We start from the raw sequence: 25,159 nt of genomic DNA on the forward strand, positions 1-25,159 counted from the left end.
AGATGGGTAATGATGGCACAAGGGTTTATTAAGCTGTGTGCCTTAGTTTTTTGGTTTTTGGTTCTTTTAAACATTTATTTATTTTTGAGACAGAGAGAGACAGAGCATGAACAGGGGAGCGTCAGAGAGAGAGGGAGACACAGAATCTGAAACAGTCTCCAGGTTCTGAGCTGTCAGCACAGAGCCTGACGTGGGGCTCGAACTCACGGACTGCAAGATCATGACCTGAGGTAAGTCGGCTGCTTAACCCACTGAGCCACCCAGGCGCCCCTTAAGCTGTGCCTTAGTACAAGCGCTGGGGCTTGCCCATGGTGCTCTTGATGTATAAAGCCCAGATGTTCTGTCAATTCTTCTTGGGCATTGACACCAATACCAGGAAATTCACAGCTAAGTGGATATTGTACACAGGCTCATCATCTGTCACCTTCACGTAGTCAACAGTGGCAGTGGCCAGACACAGCACCAAATTCATCTGGAATTTGACCGTGGACTTCACTTCATCCACTTTGGCCACCGTGTACTTACTGCGGGTCAGGAAGGAAGGGAAGTTGTATCAGCCTTATTGGGGCCTGGGCCCAAGATTCGTGGCATCTGCTTGATCAGAGATTCTGAAATCAAAAAGGCATCGTGCTTCCTGACTAATTTTTTATTCTTGTTGAGTTTCTTCAGTGCCTCAATGTCCATGTGGGGAATATCCTCAGCCTTGGCCTCATCACAGTGATGCTGGTCCCTCAAAATACATATGGAGAACTTGGGGTGGGGAGTGGCCTTAAGCCTGACAGTACCCAAGAAGCATTGGTCTTTCTGAGTGTCATAGTTCTTCAAGTTGATCTGTAGCTCCAGTCTCCAAAAACTTCCCGTGCTTGACTGGTTGCCCTGCAGGACTTCTTGCACTGCCTCACACAGGGTGTCATGGGAGACTGCTGCTCAAGGTGCCTCATGCCACAATAACCAGAAAAGACACAATGGAGGGTTCATTCTGAGGCCTCTTCTGTTGGCTTGTTCAAACCACCTTCTAGCTGCATGCTCCCATGGCCTTTCCTTGGTATGTACACAGAGAGGGGAAAAGAGGGAGAAAGCACAGGTGTCTCTTCTTATAATGGCACTAATCCCGTTGGATCAGGGCCTACACCTATAACCCCACTTAACCCTATTTAGCTTCCTAAAAGCACCATCTCCAAATGCAGCCACACTAGGCACTTTAACATGAATATGGGGGGGACGCCAGGGGGCAAAAACATTCAGTTCACAATAGATCCCTAAATAGAACTGGTTTTCCCACGAACTTATAAGTAATATTTGAGAATGCCTCCAGGAAATTTAGAACTATGATTTCTTTATTAGCATAATATATACTGTTTGCTTTAATAATACAATGTTAAAGTTCTCGACAGAATATCAGGAAGGAGAAGGCAGACCATTCAGGTGGGGCCACCTGAAAATGATCTCCCCAAGAAAAGGAATTAGCATGAAAGGGACTGGATTCCACTTCCTGTAGAACAGATGTCAGAAGAAGGATCAAGTGCTGAAAACATGAAGTTTGGGGGGAAAATGGAGAGGTGCAGCCAGTGAGCTGAGAGAAGCCTGTGCAATGCGTGATGTTGTATTCCATAGCTCTTTTCTCATAGGGTCGCAAGTCTGTTTGGATTCTTATGAAACACAGTGAAAAGGGCCAAACCAGCAATTGTTTCCACCCAGGGAAGTACCACCCTTGCAGGAGGTAAGAAGCAATGTGTAGCTGTGTTTTAGGTTGTTGTGATGACTGAAGAGCACCATTTACAGGCTTAATGTCCACAAAGCAAAGGATGGTTCCATAGATTGAAAAACAGTGTTAGCCAAATATCAATCAGTTTTGTCTAAATTTACCTAAGTCTCTGAGGGATACCTGAGACCCTGGGTCACGGTTATTTGTCTATTCATTCACTCACACATATATTTATTAAATTCCTACTAGATGGAGAAAAGCTGGGATAAACCCACATGAGTTATACATGGAACCTGCTTCCAAGGAATTTATAATCTAAACCCACAACTAAATACGATGTTTTCTGATACATTCTGTAGTAGTTGTATAAAGAGATCAACAAGACAGTGATTAATTCAAACAAGGTGAGAATAGAGAGGAGAGCATCAGGGAAAATATGTTCAAACTGAGATAGAAAGGATGATTCGAATACCAGCCAGTTGCCATTGTAGCAGTGAGGAAGAAGGCCATTCAGTTGGAAGGAACGACAAGTGCAAAGGCCTGGAGGCATGAAAGTATCTGATGTGTGTCACGTAGCATGGGATACAAACTATAATCTTGGTAGGTGAGACTGGAAAGGCGGGTTGTGACCGGATCGCGAAAATCCTTACAAGTCGTTCTAAGAAGCTTGGATCTCAATCCATAGAAAATGGAGACCCATGAAAGAATTTGATCTAGAGAAATGACATAATTATTTATGAACTTAAAACACAGCTCACAGAAGAGGAGAGAATAGAAGGAGGAAAACGACTTGAGAGCATTGTACTAGTGCGGAGGAGAAAAAATACGGAGGGTGGGAAAGGAAAGAGTAGAGTCAAGGAGATAGAGATAGGTATTTCAGAGCTGGAGTCAACACCCTCCCTATACTGTAGAGAAGTTAATTAAAAACAGTCAGGGTGGTTCTTCCAGGTTTCTGTGACCCCAGTTGAAAGTGAAATGTACTGATACGACTATTTCCAATATTGGCATTTTATGGACTTGTAGAAGCCTAAATGGGGAAAGAAAAACAGAAGGCAATTTATCGTGACAAAAACTACATGGTCTTGTGTTAATTGTGGATAAAGCTGTATTTACTTAAGCAGCTAGGAGTTTATCCTTCTGCAGTTCCCTGAAGGACTGGTTGGTAAAATCAGCTGCTGTGTTTCTAAAATGCCAGTGGGCTTTAGAGGTAAATTCTCTCTCAAGGTAAGGAATTTCCAACACACAGTGATACCTCTGAAATTTGTTTCCCTACCAATTTGGTCTTCCACTGATTTGCTATTAAGTTTTCCTATAATCAGGACATAGGCCATCTGTTCGATAATGCTTTAGCCTGAACAACATGGATGGGACGGATGGCAAGGGAAAAAGCCAGCAACATGATATTGCTACTGTTTTAATTTTTACAAAGCTTTCGATATGAGGGTCTCAATGTCCCCAGTAATCTTAACTCACAGAATGGACTGACAGTCTTTTCCCAGAGAAGAAGTCACTTTGCTTTTCCTCCTTTCTTTTTTTTTATGTTTATTTATTTATTTATTTTGAAATAGAGAACATGAACAGGGGAGGGGCAGAGAGAGAGAGAGAGGGAGACAGAGAATCCCAAGCAGGCTCTACACTGTCAGTGCAGAGCCCCATTCAGGGCTCCAACGCATAAACTGTGAGATCATGACATGAGCAGAAGTCAGACGCTTAACCAACCGAGCCACCCAGGTGCCCTGCTTTTCCTCCTTTCAATGCACCACTGTTCACTTGCAGATTTGGGAAAGGCCATTGGACAGGGTTCTAGCTTTGGCTCTGTGTCCACGAACTTCCAAGAATGGTGACCAGATTCTCAAAATCTACTCTGCTTACTGGAGATGCTATCCTTTGTGGCCTACTAATTCGGCATGTCACAAGGAGGCAAAGAATTTCCAAACTTGTTGGATTATGGCTTCTGGCAACCGACGCTGCTGGCAATCGGAAGGCTTATCCTCTGTGTTTCTGTTTTGATTCCCTGTTGTTCCTGAAGTCTCAGGAAGGAAGTCAGCGGGAGTCAAACATATTTGGTTTTTATTACACCATCTCCATATAATCTTCCTCTACAATTGTTTAAAAATAATGCTCACGTCATTAAGGAAGAAAATAAACACCAGTCAATTGAGGCTGTATAGTTAAATTTAGAGTCTGAACTGATAACACAGAAGAGGTTCAAACTCAATATTTTCCCATCAGCCAAAAGGCAAGGTAATTATATTAATGTTATATTGTGTAATTCTAGAATTTTGTACCTAGGATTTTGCTCCCTTTGGTCCAGGAATATTTCTTACCTGTCTAAGTATCTCATGCATGCCATTAAATACCTAGCGTCCCTAAATACTTACCTAGTCCAGGGTTACAAAACAGTAAGCCATCTTTACAATAACTAACATCTATTGAGACCTTAACTGGTGCTAGACATGGTCTTAAGTACTTTAAATGTATTAACTCATGTAATCTGTAGTTATGTATGTAATTACTCACGTAAGAGTGCTACTATCATTACTCTTCCTGTTGTTCTGATAAGCTACAGATGCAAAGAAAGAAAATTTTCCAAGCTAACAAAGCTACTGGTAGGAGAACTGGGATTTGAACTCAAGTTCTTGTACCGTCTGTACTTTTAACCATCAAGGAATAATTTTTGTTGTTGTTGTTGTTTAAAATATGTACACACACAGAAGAAAGTCATGAAGAGTCATAGTAGCATTTTTCAAGGAGGGGATTTTTCATGGTTTTAATTGTATTTAAATTTTTTTTTTATTTTGAAATAATTCTAAATGTACAGAAATGTTCTAAAAAGACTACATAGGCTTTTCAGATACTCTTCGTCGTGCTTCCCCTAATATTACTATCTTACATAATCAGAGTACAATTTTGGAAACCAGGAAATTAATATTGGTACATATTATTAGCTAAAGTACAGTCCTTATTCAAATTTCACCAGTTTTTCCACTGATGTCCTTTTTCCATTCCAGGACCCAAACCAGGCTGCCACATTGCATTTAATTATCGTGTTTCCTTAGTTTCCTCCAATCTGTGACAGCTCTCCAGTTTTATTTCCCCAAGCTCCCCAGTCTTAGCTTTCATAACTTCAATACGTTTGAAGACGACTGGTCAATGGTCGACAGAATGTTTATCGATTTGGGTTTAGCTGATGTTTTCTCGTGATTAAATTAAGGTTATGCATTTTTGGCAAGAACATCACAGAAGTGGTATCTTCTGCAGCATATTATAGTATACCTGATGTTGATATATCTTAATTCTGATGATATTAACATTAATAATTTTAGGTTGATGTTTGCTAAGTTTCTCCATATTTTCTTTTTGTGCTTAAGAAATATATTGTGTAAGACTTTTTGAGATCATGCACACGCCCTGTTTCTCCTACAACTTTTGCCTACTAATTTAGCAACCATCGATAGAATTTGTCTGCAATTATTACTGTGGGGTTTGCCTAATAAAGTTTGTATTTCCTTCATTTCTTCTACACTGATTAATTGGAATTCCGTAAGAAAGAGTTACATCTCTTTTCCCACATTTATCTATCTGTCTGATTATTTATTTATATCAATATGAGCTCATGGATATTTAATTTATTTATTCTATTGGTTATAATTCAATACTGTCATCTATTTTGTGCTAAATTCGGCCACCAGGAGCTCCTATAGTGTGGCTCCTATAGTGTGGCTCCTATGTCCTTTCAATGTAATCCATTCTTTTTCTTTTTTTTTTTAACGTTTATTTATTTTTGAGACAGAGAGAAACAGAGCATGAACGGGGGAGGGTCAGAGAGAGAGAGGGAGACACAGAATCTGAAACAGGCTCCAGGCTCTGAGCTGTCAGCACAGAGCCCAACGTGGGGCTTGAACTCACACGGACGCCCAACCGACTGAGCCACCCAGGCGCCCCTAATCCATTATTTTTCAATCACTTCCTTATTTTCTGGTACAAAAAGTTATTCTAGGATCTTCTTGTATTTACCCTAACAGTATGGGAATCAACTATTTCTCCAGAGACCTGGTTTCTTTTATTGGAGAATGGTATTTAGAAACCAAAATCTGGGCACTAAGTATGCTCATTGCTTCTGGGCTCACCTTTCTTCCAGGCCCACTCAGTGGACAGATTAGAAAAGCTGTGTATGTACAGTCACCCATATACACAAACATCTATATTTATCTCTGTATCTATCTATAAAAATATATTAAAAGCCATGGGATCACATTGATGCCTCCAATTTCAATTCAACACCACAGGGTTCATTTTGGCCTTTTCCTATTCCTTATTTGTAATATTTTTCTCCACCACAGGAAATGTGATTTTAATTATCTACAATATGTTTTACTTATTTGTGCAATCCTACTATACCCAAAAAGCAGTTTCAGAATTGCTAACCCATATTTCTAGGAGGAAAAAAAATTAATGAGAAGACAGCAGGTGTATACAGGTTTTTTTGTTGTTGTTTTTTGTTTTAGAAAGACTATTTTCCAAAATTTCTTAGGTGAGTTCTTTTCTTCCCCACCCCATTATTTTTTTTTAATTTTTAATTTTTTTTAATGTTTATTTATTTTTCAGAGAGACAGAGATAGAATGTGAGTGGGTTAGGAGTAGAGAGAGAGGGAGACACAGAATCTGAAGCAGGCTCCAGGCTCCAAGCTGTCAGCACAGAGCCTGACGCAGGGCTCAAACTTATGAGCTGTGAGATCATGACCTGAGCCGAAGTCGGACACTCAGCCGACTGAGCCACCCAGGCGCCCCTTTACCCCATTATTTTTTAATTAATTTTGTTTCCTCGCATTTAACAATAAACACATATTATTTTGTGTATTTTTTAAGATGACATTCTTTGGGGTATGAGTATTGGCTAGCAGATAGCAACTGTGTGAGCAAAATAAAGTATGAAGGTGAAAATAAATACAGGTTTCCTAAGTGATGTCACTGTCGTTACCACTTTGGTAACACATGCCAATTTTTGTTGGGTTCGGCCACCACTTCCTGGGGTTTGCGGACCCTTGTCTCAAGATGCTCTGAAGCCCCAGCCACAGCCCCTCTTGCTGTTTCTCAGCTCTCCTGTCGCTTGTGTTATCCCTCTTTATCGGCACTTAAAATAGTCACATCATTCCATGTCTGGGAAAATGTTCAGGACATTTAAGAATCATTAAAGAAGAAATCAAGAGAGTACAATCATTGATATACATATTTTTTAAAGAAATCAAGCCAACAACATCTTTTGTGTCTTCCATAAAAGTATACTCTGGGAAGATCTGGGGTCTATCGTGAATCATTAGGATTTACATTATAAATTTACACTCTTGGAAACATACGGATACATATTTGATTACTCATAATGCAGATGTGACATTGTCCTAGCAAAATTAGGAAATTTCCAATAAACGGACCATTACCATTGCATGGAGATGAATCACACTCAGGCACCCATTATGGCAATCAAACGGAACAGTTCTAGACTTGCAACTCAAAACCCTCACTTCCCAGGCAAAGCAATAATCTATTAAAATGTGAAAATAACAAGTCTTTTTCCAAAGTTACTGGTCATTAATAATGGCAATTAAATTTCACAAGGCCAGTGATTTTCAAATCAGGAAGTCATTAATATAGAGAGATATTATTTGTTTTAATCACTACTCACTTAGCTCCAAACCAAAAAGTCTGTCTTTCTTGCAAGGAGCTCACTGTTTATCCTGACGCCTGGCTGCACCAAGGGCTAACACCTGCACATCCAGCATCCACCCGTGGATGTCCAGCATCTCTCCTCCTGGAACATGAAGTTTGGTCTTCAGAAATTCCCTGGACCTAAAAGTGGGGATCTAAATTTCTAAAAAGAAATTCCCTGCCTGCACTTTGATTCATCCCAAGTTCATGTTCGTTTCATTTGCATTTCAATTCCATCCAGTGCATTCCTGGAAATCAGGTGAAAAGCAAATCACATTTTGCTTTAGATGTCTGAGGCTTCATTTCTGACATAGAATCCAAATGAATCATACATATGCCCAACAATATGTCACAGAAGCAAAAATGTAACAAGAGGAAACTTTTTATCAAAATACACTTGTCAAATAACATTCTGAGTCTTAAAAAATGATCTTAAGTGTATGTTATACCATGTTTACGCATAGGGCCCAGTGTACTAAAAAATGCACATAGAAAATGAAAACTTCAAGCATACTGTTAAAGAGGAATAAAACTAAAACCAGTATATTGGTTTTCACACTGGCCATGTTTATAATTAATACACTTCTGGTTGATCTAGAATTTAGAAGATCTGGAATTGGAAGAAAGTGGATGAGGGACATTTGGATCTCTCACTTTATTTTAATATATCTGCTCAAAAAGTTCGGGGCTTTTCTCTCCCCTTCCCTCTCCCCCTCCCTTTTCCACTTTTCCTCTGGCACCTTACCCTCTCTATTCATGTGCCCAGAGCAAACAGAGGCAACCAGCCTCTTACACTGACTTCTTTCCTTGAGGAGAAGTGAGGATGAAATTTAGTGATACCCAATGCTAAATATTCAGGAGAAACTCTTTTCTTTTAAAACATTTATTTGACATTTCAAAAATGGTTTTTTTCCCCAGCTTTATTGAGCTACACCTGACATATAAAATTGTAAGGTTTTAAAAGTGTACAGGGGCGCCTGGGTGGCGCAGTCGGTTGAGCGTCCGACTTCAGCCAGGTCACGATCTCGCGGTCCGTGAGTTCGAGCCCCGCGTCGGGCTCTGGGCTGATGGCTCAGAGCCTGGAGCCTGTTTCCGATTCTGTGTCTCCCTCTCTCTCTGCCCCTCCCCCGTTCATGCTCTGTCTCTCTCTGTCCCAAAAATAAATAAACGTTGAAAAAAAAAAGTGTACATTATGGTGATTTGCTATAAAGATACATTGAGACATTATTCATTCCATCTAGTTAATTAACACATTTATCAACTCACATACTCATTTTTTTTTGTTTTTGTTTTTTGGTGAGTACACTTACCACACTTAAGTTTTAATCTCTCAACAAATTTCAATTATACGATACAGTGCTATCACCTATAGTCACCATGTTATACATTAGATCCTCCGTTCTTATATATTTATAGCTCAAAGTTTGTATTCCTTCACCAACCTCTTACTTTATCCCCCATCCCCAAGTCCCTGACAATCACTTTTCTACTCTCTGTTTCTATGACTTTGAGTATTTTTGAGATTCCTCATATAAGTGATACCATGAAGTCTTTGTCTGGTTTATTTCACATAGCATATACCTTCAAGGTCCATCCATGTTGTTGCAAATGGCAGGATTTCCTTCTTTCTCCTGGCTGAATAATATTTCGTTATATATATGTGTATATTACACACACACACACACACACACACACACACATTACATCTTCTTTATCCATTCATCCCCACAGACACTGTTCAGGGACACTGTTTATAGGAGAAAATCTTTATAAGTGATTTTTACAGGAGAAAATCTTTATAACTGATTTTGTGGGTTTTTAAACATTTTTTAATGTTTATTTATTTTTGAGAGACAGAGAGCACGAGCAAAGCAAGGGCAGAGAGAGGAGGGGACACAGAATCTGAAACAGGCTCCAGGCTCTGAGCTGTCAGCACAGAGCCAGATGCAGGGCTCGAACTTACCAACCGTGTGATCATGACCTGAGCTGAAGTCGAACACTTAACCGACTGAGCCACCCAGGCACCCCCTGATTTTGTATTTTGAATTTCCTACTTCACCATCCAAGAAAAAAAGGAAATAAAATGAAAACTATTTGTCAATTGAACACACTGCTCATTATATATTTTTTAATTTTATATATTTTTTTAATTTTATATATTTTTTCACACAAAACTACAATCTATATGAATCAAGTTGCTGTTCAAATATTTCACATTTCTTACACGATTATAAAAACATAATATTTCAACACAGAATATTTGAAAATTGCCAGATTCTTATTGAAATCGTGACCCAGTATTTTCATATTGATTCATTATTTTTTTAAGTTTATTTATTTTGCAAGAAAGAGAGAAAAGCAGAGAGAGGGAGAAAAAGAGAGAGTAGGCAAGGGAGGGGTAGAGAGAAAGGGAGAGAGAGAGAGAATCCCAAGTAGGATTCATGCTGTCAGCACAGAGCCTGACACAGGGCTCAACCTCACAAACCATCAGATCATGGCCTGAGCAGAAACCAAGAGTCAGATGCTTAACCAACTGAGCCATCCAGGTGTCCCAACTCATTATTTTATATTGAGGAAACTAAAGCCTTAGAAGATTGAAGAACTACTCCAAAGTCATATATTTCTGGAAAGTAATAAATAATATTAAAATAATAAATACAAGGATTATAAAGAATATGAAGATATTGCATATTAAGGAAGTAAACAAATTTCATATTAATTATTTTTTCTTAAACAATATTTTAATTGAGATATAATTCACATACCATATACTTTATAAATTTAAAGTGCACAGTTCAGGGGAGTCTGGGTGGCTCAGTCGGTTAAGTGTCTCACTTCGGCTCAGGTCATGATCTCGTGGTTGGTGCGTTGGAGCCTCGTGTTGGGCTCCACGCTGATAGTTCAGAGCCTGGAACCTGCTTCAGATTCTGTGTCTCCCTCTCTCTCTCTGCCCCTCCCCTTCTCACACTTTATCTCTCCTCTCTCCTTCAAAAATAATAAATAAAAAAAATTTGTTAAATAAATCATATAGTGTAGAATTCAGTGGGTTTTCATATATTTACAGGGTTATACAACCATCACCACTATTTGATTCCAGAATACTTCCATCACCCCCAACCAAAAAAAATGCTGTATCCGTTAGCAATCACTCCCATTCTTCTCTGGCAGCGATTAATCTATTTTCTGTCTCCATGAATTTGTTTATTCTGGACATTTGACAAAAAAGGAATCATAATATGGCCTTTTGTATATGGTTTCTTTCACTTAGCATGATTTCAGAGTCCATCCATGCTGTAGCATATACCAGCACATTTTTTTTTTCATTTTTATGGCTGAATAATATTCTATTGCATGATTCTACCACTTTTTAAAATTCATTCGTCAATTGATGGACTGGTCATTCGGTTATACTTTTTGGTTCTTATGAATATTGCTGCTATGAACTTCACAAATAAGTTTTTGTATGGTTATATGCTCAGTTGTCTGGGGTATATGCCCGGGAATTAAATTGCTGGGTCACATGGAAATTCCACGATTAGCTTTTTGAGGATTGGCCAAACTCTTTTTCCCAAAGTGGCTGTAGCATTTTACATTCCCATCGGTAATGTATGAGAGGCTCCCTACTTCCTTACAATCTTTCCAACACTTGCTATTATTAGGCTTTTTAATCTAGTCATTCTAAAATGTGTGAAACAGTATCTCATCGTGGTTTTGATTTGTAGTTCTCTAATAACTAATGACGTTGATCATCCTTTCGTGTGCTTCTTGACCATCTGTATATCTTCTTTGGAAAATGTCTATTCAAACTCTTTGACCATTTTTAAAAATTAGCTTGTTTGTATTTTAGTCATTGAGCTGAGGTCTTTTTTATATGTTCTGAATACTAGTCCCTTATAGATATATATGTTCATAAATATTTTGTTCCCATTCTGTGGGTTGTCTTCCACATTTGTATAGAGTCCTTTGAAATACAAAAGTTTTACCATTTGCTAAAGTCCCATTTATCTATTTTTATTCTGATTGTGCTTTTTGTGTCAAATCTGAGAAATCATTGCGTGGCTCAAAGTCACAAAGATTTATAGCTATGTTTTATTCTAAGAGCTTTATTGTTTTTAGCTCGTTTACATTCAGGTCTTTGATCCATTTTCAGTTAATTTTTGAATATGTTGTGAAGTAGGAGTCCGACTTCATTCTTTTGCATGTTGTGGATACCCAGTTGTCCACATTTATTGAAAAGACTATTCTTTCCTTATTGGATTCTCTTGGTTCTTATTAATTATATGACACTGCTGTGTTGGGCCTCGTCACCATCACATACTGCTAAAGCAATTTCCTTGTCTGTGTCAGTGTTTCCCTTTCTTCTCTGGCCTCAGCATTTGGCTTCAACCACAGATAGAAGCCATTCTGACAATTGCTAAGGCTGTTTTCATAGCCACTTTAAAGCATTCCATTATTCTTTCAATCATTGTTCTATCGCTCTTCCCTGCTTGGTCTTTTTGATCAAAAGTTGTCAGGAGGCTTCAATAAACTACAGAACTGCCTGAACGGAGATGAGATCACCTTCCTTTTGACTTTGTCAGTTTGGCACAAAGACAAATGTTCTAAATGAAATTACTTGAAAAAAAGTTAATAACTTACCAAGAGTATATATACATGGTCATCACAATAATGTACCAAAATGTTGAGAGCGACTTTTCAGAAAAAAAATTATTGTGTTTAGTCTGTGGTTCTGTTCTCAGAGTAAATGCTTGGGCTCTAAAGACCATGGGTTCACTGTTTGAAGGAAGTGTATTTAGAGCAGGTGAGGACATCTGGATTTCATTAGTGTGTGACACCAGCCCAAACTGAGGAGTGTTTAGAACAATGATAGTCCTGTCAGATTTAAAATAGGACACCTTAAGTAAGTCACTACAAATAAATTGTTTAGCAAATTACTTGTTACCTAGCGAGCGTTTAATAATAATAATAGTTTGCTTGTGGGAATCCCAGCTCACTAGTTGCCACTGAACTGCCCAGTTAATAACTGTATACATGTCTCTTACAGCTTGAAATTATCGACAGCTGATTAAACTAGCACTTTCTAAACAACCTCAGGAATTCTTTTTCATTTACTCTAGAAGTTTCATTAATTGATAAAAAAAAAAAAAACGAGGTTAGCGATGAGATACTAATACATGCCCACAAGAATAGCTAACATTTTAAAAAACTTACAATACCAAACACTGATCAGAATGTAAAGCAACTAGAACTCTGAAACATTGCCGGAGGAAGTAGAAATTAGTATAATAATTGGGAATCCTGCCATTACAAATTGGAACTAATCATATCCTTATTCCATGATTCAAGAATAATTAGTTCATGTGACCACCATAAAACATGTATAAAAATATTAATAGCAGCTTTAGTCATAACAGCCCAAACTGGAAACAACCTATACCCAATAGCAAGAAAATGGATAAATGAATTGTGTGTGCTCATAAAATAGAATACTACACAGCAGTAAAGACTAGATTACAACCACAGACACGCAGCACATATTCTCTCAGACACAACACGGGGCACCTTTGTGGCTCAGTCAGTTACGTGTCTGACGTCGGCTCACATCATGATCTCATAGTCCATGAGTTCAAGTCCTGCGTCAGGCTCTGTGCTGACAGCTCTCTCTCTCTGCCCCTTCCCCGTTCATTCTCTGTGTCTCTCAAAAATAAACAAACATTAAAGAAAATTATAAAAAAAAAGAAACCAGACACAACAAAATATATTACATGTTGCTATTTATATTAAGTTCAAGAGCATGCAAATGTAATCCAAGATGTTAGAACACAGAAATCAGAGTAGTGATTACTTTGGGGGAGGTATTGACTGAAAGGTGAGGAAAATTCTGTGGTATGGGAATATTCTGTGTCTTGAGCTGGGTATTACAGAGATGTACACAGAGGAAAAATAGACCAACCCAAGCATTTACAATCAGTGCACTCACTTTATGTACTTTATTCACATATGATGAACTTCAATAAAAATTTTTTTTAAACAAGGTGGGAGAAGTGCCCCAGGCAAACGGAGAAATTTTCAAACCTTTTAAAACATGAAACACAAGTCTGCATCTCATCTACATGTAACACGGAAACAGAATGAAGAATCTAAAAAAAAGGAGCCAGAGAACGGTTACCTATTCTCTGAAAAAAGAGGTGATGAAGACACCAGACATCATCCCAACTCCCCTACTGCCCCTCTGAGTCCATGACTCCTTTGATTTCAACTCCGAGAAATAAAACGATAAACAAAAATTATCTGGTACAGAAGCAACCGAGTTCTTATTAAAATCATGGGATGTTACAGAAAAAAAAATCCTAAAATTCTAAAGGTCATTTCTTTTGCTCTCCCGCAAACTCCCTTCTCATCCAAAGAATCCATCAATATTCAAGTTCAGCCACACTAAGCTAAGTCATATGTTAATTCAATTCCACTTGAATGGCTTTTACATAATCCCTAAGCAGGGACCTTGTCAAAATCTTTGCTCAGTACAATTCCTGGGACACTGCTGACATTCAGTTGAGTGTATAGTATAATTAATATCATAATAACAATAACACACAAGGAAAATACATACCTCCTGCAGTTCGCAGAAATACCAGGCTGCAGCTAACACAGAATTTTAATTCAGAATCAACAAGGAAAAGAGAGATCGAAAGGCAGCCCGAGCAATTGGAGTCAGTAAATTCACAAAGTCAGCCTAAACTGCAGGAGAAACCGTACTTAGTAGGCAAGCTATTCTATGGGGGACAACTAAATTAAGCAAGATAATTTCGTGTTCCTAATGCATTTGCTTGACTACAATGAAGGTTGAAGTCTTAGTAGCTACATGAAGCCAAACCTTCGTGTGAAGGTGGAAGGGATTGGATGTGTGTGTGTGTGTGTGTGTGTGTGTGTGTGTATACATATATGTATGTATGTCTGTCTGTGTATACTTGAAAATGTTCAGCAGTATTGATGGGTAGCATGAGACAGGAAGAAAGGATAATAAAACGCTTCCGTGACTAAAAAAAGACTGTCTAATTAAAGAAATGAGTTACACCTTTAGCCCCTTAGTCCCACTAGAGGGAGGAACTGCTGGTATAATGAGGATTAATAAACATTCCCTAAAGGTGCAAAGTTGTGGATTTTTTCCTCTGGAGAGCAGCCAACCCTCCCTATTCTCCAACCCTCAAGTCTTCAGCACACATCTGACTTTGCCAGCAGAAAGAAAACTGCTCTGGCCTGCATTTCAAAGGAACACCTGTCAAAAAGCCCCAGGGCAGGGAAGATTTTCCCCAAATCCAGGTTTCCTCCAAAAGGCTCCTTTTACAATCCCTAACGGGTGATGTTCCAACTGTGTCCCTGGACAGCCACAGCAGCATCACCCTGAGAACTCAGAGATGCAAAACTCCCTCTTCCACCCCCGATTTACTGAATCAGAAACCCTGGGGCTGGGGCCAGGGAATCTGTGTTTTTGTTTTATTTAAAAAAAAATTAACATTTATTCATTTTTGAGACAGAGAGAGACAGAGCATGAACGGGGGAAGGTCAGACAGAGAGGGAGACACAGATTCTGAAACAGGCTCCAGGCTCTGAGCTGTCAGCACAGAGCCCGACCGGGGGCTCAAACTCACAGACCGTGAGATCATGACCTGAGCCGAAGTTGGACGCCCAACCGACTGAGCCACCCAGGCACCCCATGGGAATGTGTGTTTTAAGAAGGCCTCTAGATGAGCTTGAGGCATGCTCCCATTGAACTTGTTCACCTCAGTTCCACATCCTCTTCCACCATGTCCCAAGCAGTTATTACTGGCCTGGTCTCTTCTTCAGCAGCTGCAAGTCTCTTCTTGCTCTATTTATTTTTTAAAATTATTCTTCATGGTGGAGTCATCTTTCCCGCTTGCCACTTGACACAACATTACACAAATAGCATACAGTCTCCCACTAGTGCTCATTAGAATGCATGGAAAGAGTTTTTCCCATCCCTAAATCTCACCAATATCTATTATATTATATTAGGGCCACCACAAAGCACATGGATCTTCTGCAACCAAGCTCTCAGTATCATGTTTCAGAACATCCCACCACGGCGATATCTCACCCTTCAATGTACAATTCTCCTACCTAGTATGTGAGTTTGCATTTAAGACTCTGTAGAAGAGGGGCGCCTGGGTGGCTCACCTGGTTGAGTGTTCAACTTTGGCTCTGGTCATGATCTCAGAGTTCGTGAGTTTGAGCCCCACATCTGGCTTGCTGCTGTCAGCACAGAGACCACTTTGGATCTTCTGTCCCACCTTCCGCCCCTTCCCTGCTTATGCTCTCTCTCTCAAAACTAAATAAATCTTAAAAAAAAAAAGACTCTGTGGCTATATTATTGCTTTATTTCTAGACAATAAAATGTGAAGGGAGTAACCAACATGTGACATTTCTGGGTCAAGACTTTTATGAAACAGATGTGTTTCTTTTTCCCATACACCTACTAGATGCAAACAGTGTAGGGCTAGAGCCTGGAGCAGCAGAATCATCCAGAAGCTTTTAAAAATGCTAATCCTCGACCTCATCCCTAGAGTTTCTATTTCAGTAGGACTAGGATGGGGCCTGAGAATGTGCATTTCTAATCAGGTCCTAGATGTGGGATCGAACTCACGAACTCTGAGATCATTGGAGAGTCATTGGTCTGAACTATTGTTCTAAAGAACGGCGGAGCCAAAAGAAGGAAGCTGCATCCCTGGGCGACTTTGTAGAGAACTGATAGCTGATCAAGAACATCGACCTCATTCCATACATGACGAAGAAATATACTTCCATTGGTTTTGAGTCAATGTGCACACATCTTCTTTTTACCACAGTTTATCCTACCCTTAAATAATAAAATTGCCTAAAAAAGTAAATGTTGACATTTTTGAGATCTTATATAAAAATATATTTATTGGGGCACCTGGATGGCTCGGTCAGTCAAGTGTTGGACTCTTGATTTCAGCTCAGCTCATGATCTCACAGTTTGTGGGATGAAGCATCGTGCCGTGTTCCACACCGCCAGTGTGGAGCCTGCTTAGGCTTCTCTCTCTTCGTCTCCCTCTGCCCCTCCTTCACCTGTGCACTCTCTCTCAAAATAAGTTTTGAAAAATTAATATATATATATATATATTTATCTTCATTAATATAGAACAATAGACACTAAACAAACAAAACACAAAACAAAGCTCAAAATGAAATTTTATAAATCTTAAATTAGAAATAACTGATTTCTATTTTTTTCTTTTTTGTTATAGATTTTTTTCAGTGTTTATCTCTTCCAGGTTTCAACAAGATTCTTATGAACTAATCTTCCTTAGTGCAATCAAACATTTTGCTCTGTGCGGTTTTCCATCATTCAATGTCTTTTGGTGAGACCACCGGGACAAAGTTGTGTCTAATTTATCTTTACTATCCTGGTGCCTAACACAGTGCCCGGCACATGATCAAGATTCAAAAAATATGTTTGTGAGATGAACAAAATAATAATAATAAAGTATGGAAAATGGGCAAATGAATATTTTTAAAACTTGGTTTTGTTAACTACCAGATCTTAGCTTCCACTTAGTTTCACAGTTGCATTTGACAGGCACTGTTGAGATGTTAGGTAAACAATGGTGGACAGAGCCAAAGTCCTTACTTTCAGAGTTTACATTCCTATGAAAAAAGACATAAACAAACAAATATCTTTAAGAATGCATCACAATCAAATAGAAAAAAAGCCAAAATGAGACAAGTAACAGTGAATCATAGATTCATTAGGAACATTAAAATCAGCACTATTCTCTAAGATGCTTGACATAGAGAAAAGTAGTGGCAAATTTTATTTGGCATAAAAATGGACAAATTTCCATTGTCCTGGTAACACTTTGTATCAATAGCTTCACATCACCCATGGTTAGTTTGACAAAGCACGTAAGATGCAGTAGACCCACTGACTTGGCTTTGTCAGCCTTCAATACAAGTGCTCACCTCCTTGAACTCCCAGAGATGAAGTAAGAGGGTTGTAAGTCCAGTTAACATTGTCAGAGCTTTTGTTAAATCTCAGAAGGCTACACTGTGAAAATATTGCCCCTACTCTGCAATCTGCTATACTTCCCTTTCCCTCCTCATCAGTTTCTTCTATAAATACCCAAACTGAAATGACCCTTGATGTAGAATGTCATATGGGCTACAAGCCCCAGCTTTGGGTCAAATAGACCTACTTCAAGTCACTTAATTAATTGCATGGCATTGGGTAAGTCTAAACTCTCCAACATTTCTTCACTCATTGAATGAAATCATGGAGGTGACTATTTCATAGGATTTGGGGGAAGAGTATATGAGACATTTGCATGTTAACACTTACATTGTAAATAATCATTCAAGTTGTGAAATTCCAACAAGGATGAAGAGTATGTTCAGTAGGGGTTAGAAAATAAGGCAGTCACACTGACAGAGTATCAGAATTTGAAAACATAGTGGTGAAACCATTCCGAAGGCTATTGTGATGAGTTACTAAAAATAAGTTTGTTGGAATACAGGAAGGTAGAAGTCAAGGAACTGTGAGTCAGGGTGTTAGGTATTGAACACAACAGGGATGATGATAGAGGGTAGGATCAAGTGCTAAAGTTATTAAAAATGTGGAAATATGAAGTCAGTAGATGACTGACAAAGAAGTGTTCTTCAGTTAGATTCCTTTATTATATGCTTTTATAACACCTAGTATTTTTCCTTTGGGCCACTCACCTAAGCTTCATTTCATTCATTCATTTATCTATTAATGTCCATCTGTAGGATAATAAGCTTCTTGAATGTTAAGAGTATAGCTTGTTCCCAAGTGATTATATTTGCTTGTAAAATACAAAGCTCAGCAGAAAGCTTAATTAATGTTGGATGGGTGGGTGGGTGGATGGATGGATGGATGGACTACTTGGCAGATAAATAAGAGATAGTACTAAAAATAAATGGCATCAAGATCAAAAGGAGAGAGCTTTCAGAATAAGGTCAACGGGATGATTATCTGCAAAACAAAATATACCTAAGAATCTAGGATTTCTTAGTGATGGTTTCCTTATTTCCTACCTCCCTATTTAATCTCCTCCTTTTTCCCAGATTAATAAACCACATATTTAGAAACTTATTTGATAATTAATAATTAGAATAAGTGCCAATCAAGCATACTACTAGAATCTCTCAGCACGTTTATCACTTTGGCAATACATATAACAATTTAAAATGTGCATGACTTTGAGGCAACAATTCTATTTCTAGAAATTTATCTTACAGATATACTCATTCAAGTATGTATGCTATATGTACAAATATTTTCTTTGCAACATTATTTAAGATACTAAAAAAATGGCACTAAATATTCCAAAATAGAAGATTTGTTAAATAGTTGATACATTCATACAGTTGAATTTTATACACATCAAAAATATCATGACCTTATCTCCATGATACACTGTTAAATAAAAGATATGTATAAAACATGAAATAATCTGCATAGAGTGATCCCATTTTTAAAATATATAAATGCGTGTTGAGGGGCACAAATATTTCTAGATAGCACTCAGCGGGGCTCCTCCTCTCTTTTTTTTTTCTCTCTCTCCTTCTCCCTGCTCTTGTCATGTCTTATTAATGGGGAGTGGTCCTTGGTGAGACATAATGAAAAGCTTCTTGTAGCATAACACAAAAACATTTGCCAGGAGAAATCATCACTTCTAGTCAGAAAAATATTGGTTTGACTCGTGGATATTTCACTCTGAAGACTATAAGGCACTCCAGGTTTCTTTAGCTCTTTAGAGCTCAGCACCGAGGGGCAGGCCCTATCCTCCTACTCCAGGTGATCTAGGTACTTGAGCATACGTGTTTTCAATGAGAGTAACAGGGATGACCCGGGGCTTGTGGAGGAGGAGAAGGAGTAAACCAGAGGGAGGAGAATAGGATCCCTATGATTACATCCCAACTGGATCTGTATGAACTGACAAGTGGCATGAACACAAAGTAAAGACTGCTTTGCTCCACTCTTGGTGTTGTAGACTCTGGGTCTGGAGTTCTTTCTCATCCAGCAAGAAAGTAGGATGCAGGAGTAAAAACGCAGGAGAGAGTAATGTCCGGGAGGAGACAAGAGCCTGGAGTAAGGATCCTTGCTCCGTTTTTATTAGGATCAGAAGGCTTACAAGTGTGATAGGTGTGCACAGGAAGACAATGAAACCATGAACATTCACTCATGGGTATGGGGAAGAGAGGGTTTTGGAAATATGTGGTGTTAGGTGTTTGGGTCAATACAAAACAAGATTCTGGTGCTGTATGGAAGGTTGTTTACAGTAAACACGAGGCCCCCACATCTGTTTACCTAAACTGGACTAGGGGACAAGAAAGACAGAACACGTTACCTCAGGGTCAACCAGGCAACTTTCTTTTGCTAATTAGCTCAGCTCTGGACAACTTTGCCCCTTGAGGTCAGTCTAGAGGCCTATTTATCTCTTTACCTAATTTGGTCCTTCCTTCCTGTGAAAGCAGCTTTCTGCTATTATACTGACTTGGGGGGCATTTCCACCCTGAATACCTAATCTTGTTTACCTCATCTTAGATGTTTTCACCCTGAGACTTCCTACTCCTATACCTTTGTCCTATACTGGGAGCCTTTGTGCCCTTCACCTAGTCTTACTTACCTAGTCTTATTTACCCAAACTTGGGTGTATGCGTCCTATGGCTTTCCTATTGTTTATGCCTTTGTTAACCCATCAGTGCAAGCTCAGGGAATTCTTAAGCTCATTCCCCACACCTTGGGACTCCAGAGGTAACTGTGTCGATACTGGTCTACAATTCAGATGCTCCTGGTGTAACAAAGTGGTAAAATATGTATGTTTACATATATAATTGCATATGTAAAAAAAAAAAAACATTTTAAGATACAAGCCAAGCTGTTAGCAGTGATTGTTCTTGCGAAATAGATGGTTTCCTTTTGGTGGGGGAGGGGGAAGGTCCAATGCGATGAAGATCATAAGGGAACTTCATAAACCTTGACATTGTCTGCATGGTTTACGGCAATTGTGTCCCATAATTTAAAAATGAAGAGGGATTTTTTTTTCTTAAAAGAGCTTAACCAAACTGCAGCTTGCTTGTATATTAACAAGGCCCAAGCAGGAGAAAGAGGTCCTAGTGTCAGTTTGACTTTCCTAAGGATGGCCCCTCTGTCATTAGAGTTGTCCTCAAATTTGGAATAAAATAGTTCTGAAATCTTACCAGAAAAGTAATTGTTCCACCGCCTTGGAAAAGACCATTTAGCTGTGCAAACAAATGAAATAGGCATATCATAAGTTTTCACGATCGCTTTCACAAAAAAAAAAGAGATCTCACACAGCACACTTCCCACATCCAACACTATTGATGAACTCTATTCATCCACACAGTACATGAATTTGTACTATTATGATCGAATTTAAATAATGTGGGTACTTTCAAAATAAATTCTGTGATTCTCTATGGTATTCAAAGGCTCCAGCTTATAGTCTTATAGAACAACTTACTCCTTTTACATAAGTGGACTCCCAAGGCTGTAGGCATTAAAGTCACAAAAGATCACCACTTAATAATTACAAAACTCTATATTCCTATTTCTACACTAGATTGCAAGTGCTCAGAAGGCCAGACGGAGTCTTTATTATTATTATTATTATTGTTATTATTATCATTATCATTTAATTTTCTAAGTTTGTTCATTGATAAAGTGTAATGTTTCAATTCTTCTGTTCATCTAGCTCCTGTTTTTTGGGAAGCTTAATTTATTATGACACCTGCTATAATGTGGAAAAAGGAGAAGAGATGAAAAAAAACCTCAACCTATAGATTTGGTTCTTACAAACAGCTTTATAGGAAGGTTGGCTGGAGATTCTGTGTTTAATTCATGGCCCATGTGATTCCTTCCCCTAGACCATGGAGCCAAGACTTGGTTAATCAAGACTTGGCTCTTGTCAGGAACTTTCTAGGCCCCTTAAGGTTTCTTGCATAGTTTCACCTAGAATTGCTCCCTGCCATCGATCCAGCAAAAAAGTAAGTGCCTAACAACAAAATCATGAAAAATGGGTATAATTTTCTGTTATAAATATTAAAATAGATCTTATCAAATATTAAGTTTTTAAAAATAATTTTTAAAGTTTGGAATTAATATATTTTTTGTTTATTTCAACGTGTACTCGTGTTCCATTTTTTTTTTCCTGTAAAACAGCTTCCCCATACTTCAGCCAGAGAGCATGACTCTAAAATGAAGAACTCGTGACTGGGTGTGGGAAGGAAAAGACTAAAATTAGAGAGATCAACAAGCTCTAATATTAGGGATTTGTTTGAAAATGCCACTTCTAATGAGAACTAACAAAGAAATTCTCTGAAAACGAATCGATTTATTTAGCATGTTGGAGTTCTGTCCTATCCTAACAGGAGAAATGGCCAGCCTTTCTGGATTATTTTTGAAGTTGAAGAGTCAGGTTCCAAAGAAAAAGGAAGTATTTGTCCATAATCACGTAGAGAAGAAAGCTTAATATTTGACCCGAAGGCAAAAGAGACTGACCAGGACAGAGATAGGACAAAAATAGAGAAACCTAGAGAGATACACTTGCTCAATCGGTCGGGCTTCTAAGATGCTCCCCAGTTTCCAGCTAAATAGTTAACACACAAACAGAATTAGATGTTACACACCACATTTAGATAGGGTACTGTGTCACCATGGTAACTGGTTTTGCTTAAACATAGCTCTGCATGTACGTAGTCCAAATTAGCTACAGAAGACACACACACACACACACACACACACACACACACACACAGTATTCCTGGAGCTTATATAACATTCGCCTATCAGTTATATTTTTTCTGAAATGGGGTATTTGGGTTCATGTCTGTAAATGGTCTTCTTTAAAACTTTCCTTTCTAGATAGCATGCCTCTGATCACTCAGTTGTTGCGATATCAGAAGCTATGTTTCAGATAAAACTTCAGGTGATAATCAACATGTGAAAAGAATAATCTGTGCTGGTTTTGTCAGTAAATTCTTAGTGCGTAGAATACAAATTGTAAAACCTACCACTTTAGCTTCTTACCTTTCAAATGCTATTTTATTTGGCTCATCCTTATGGAGTATTTCGGGTCATTTTTCTTGAAAGATTATCCCCAAATAGCATTCCCACCCCCACTGACTCCTCCTTATGATAAAATTGCTAAGAAAACAACTTAAAGCAAATTGAAAGAACTTTTTAAAAGAAAGGAAGTTGCCACAACATGGTATCCAAACCAAGAAATATCCCCAGCATTCTTCTAATAATTTTTCCTAGATTTATCTAAAGGAAAGGGAAAATAATTTATTGGTTCAACTCCTTTACATGGCACTGTTAAAAGCATGTGATTCTTTTTACTTGTCAAGACTCTATTTCTCTTCTTTTTCCCCCCTCTTATTTTCTGAGAAGAGATTTAAATATGATACACTTTGGGGGAAATTACATCACTGACTGTTTTACAATTTTCAAGACTACTTCGATTTTTGTACTAAAATGGCATAATGTCTGTAGTGTGAGTGCTTATTTGTCTGAAAAGAGGGAAAACTAATCATATATCCACCTACTGAACACCAGTGAACTTCTCTTTCTGCTTGTGGCTGTAGGATGTATTCACAGTTTGTCGAGTGTCCCTTTCATTCAAAGGAAAATAGCTACCATTTAATTGAGCCCCAAGTATGTACCAGGCACTTGGTGGGAAATCTAGCAATGCCATGCCACTGAATTCTCACCAAACCTTGCAATGTGGGTGTCATTATCTCTACTGCACAATAGGGAACTAATGCTCAGAGGGGGTCAGTTATTTTCCCTATTTTACACAGCTTATAATTTGGCAAAGCTGATATACAAATGCAGGTTCCAGAACACATTTGCTCAGGAGATACTCGGCCCACTTATAACGATGCCACTACTAAGAAGCAGCAGATAAGGGCTCTTCTGTGTTGGATTAAGTTGGATTGGCTGCATTCTTTCACTAGAACTCTCTTCCCTCTGTTGGAGCATCATCACTGCGATCCCCTGGAGGACCACTGGGAGGCAGTAGAAGTCTGAACCCAACATCCCGCCTCCAAGTCCTCACCCTTGGCTTGCTTTCAGCTGGAGTCTCTATCTCTCCAAGGAAGTGAATATATAACACTTTCTACCTTCCCAAGACCTTCGAGACTCAAATGCGCTGAAATATTTCTTGAAATCGTTTAAGGACGTGAAATGTCCTGACCTTAGTATGCAATGAGAAGAAGTAAGAGAGCCATTCAGCAGAAGTTTCTGACAGCAAATCAGAAATAGTGCCTAAGGAAATGGAGGCAGTGGGGCAGGCCCATGCCATCAGCTCGCAAGGTCCAGAGAGTTGGGAGTGGGGGAGAAGCTAACATCAGCCTTCCAGAATGGTAGAAGCAATCGAGAGAGTGGGCTGAGAGGGATGGAAGGCTAAAGGAGAGGACAAGAACACCTGCTCGTGCCAGTGATGTGGCAGACGTGTGGTAGGAAGGAAATCCACAAGTCCTTGAATGCCAGAGCTGGAGACGACCCTCAAGAAAATCTTGGCCAGTGGTTGTCACACTGTGTCCCAAAGGCACCTAAGTGGGTGGAGTAGGGAAGACTCCCCGTGAGGATCCTGGGATCCTTTGGAGTTTCTGCATAAGGTTTTATTTTACAAAAGAAACCCAGAGCTTTAAATATTTTGCAAACTGCTTTATAAATGAGGAAACGGAGTGGTGATCTCTTAGATATTTCTTTCTTCAGCAATGAGCAGATTGTTGGAGCATATTCCTTTCCATAGTACAGATAGTTATGTCTGTGATGTTCTGCAGTACCACAGCCCAGCTCTGGAAACCTGAGAAAAGGTGTGGACATCAGGGGAAATAACAATCAATGCAATAGCCCGAGGTCTACGCCTCAGCTCTCCCAAGATGTCTTGCTGTTACGTGCCTTGAGACAAATCAATGACAGACAACCTGCCTTTATTTTCTCTTTAAAATAAAAGCTGCAATATCAGACTCCTTCATTAGAAACATTCAAAGGGTGCAGTTGGCTGTGTGCGTGATCAAGAAAGGGGCACGGGCAAAGGGCGAAAGGAAACACAATTTCATGTTAAGACGAGTGATTCTTATACTATTAACTCAAAGCAGGAAGCGTTAATTCAGCCAGAGGATTGAAAAAAGACTTGACTGAGGCATGGACCAACCTCACAGTTCTTTATATGGGCAGGAATTAAAACCAGAATAACCTCTCTCTTGCAAATCAATGTGCAAAGTTTTCCTAAGAAAAGTTTCCGTGGGGCGCCTGGGTGGCGCAGTCGGTTAAGCGTCCGACTTCAGCCAGGTCACGATCTCGCGGTCCGTGAGTTTGAGCCCCGCGTCAGACTCTGGGCTGATGGCTCAGAGCCTGGAGCCTGTTTCCGATTCTGTGTCTCCCTCTCTCTCTGCCCCTCCCCCGTTCATGCTCTGTCTCTCTCTGTCCCAAAAATAAATAAACGTTGAAAAAAAAAATTAAAAAAAAAAAAGAAAAGTGAGGGCAACAGAATATTTTAGAGGAAAACGCACCAGCTTTCAACCCAGACATTCCTGAGTATGAATCTAGCACTGTCAGTTCTGGTTGTACGCCTTTGACCAAGTTATGGTCAAGGCCCTTTGAGGGCCTCACGTTCCTGTTTGGAAATGCCTGCGGGACTATTTCGAGCATTAGAG

The 25,159-nt window shown here is 39.0% G+C and overlaps 1 pseudogene; it reads right to left on the reverse strand.

Annotated features, from left to right (window-relative positions):
• Positions 1-283: 283 nt before the first annotated feature.
• On the reverse strand, positions 284-23,534 carry LOC124521117 (60S ribosomal protein L10a-like; annotated as a pseudogene).
• Between the last annotated feature and the right edge of the window lie 1,625 nt (positions 23,535-25,159).

This window comes from Lynx rufus, unplaced genomic scaffold (genome assembly GCF_022079265.1).
Source record: "Lynx rufus isolate CCGP_SWC_20201006 ecotype Redwood Valley unplaced genomic scaffold, mLynRuf1.p SCAF_3, whole genome shotgun sequence".
Classification (NCBI taxonomy): domain Eukaryota; kingdom Metazoa; phylum Chordata; class Mammalia; order Carnivora; family Felidae; genus Lynx; species Lynx rufus.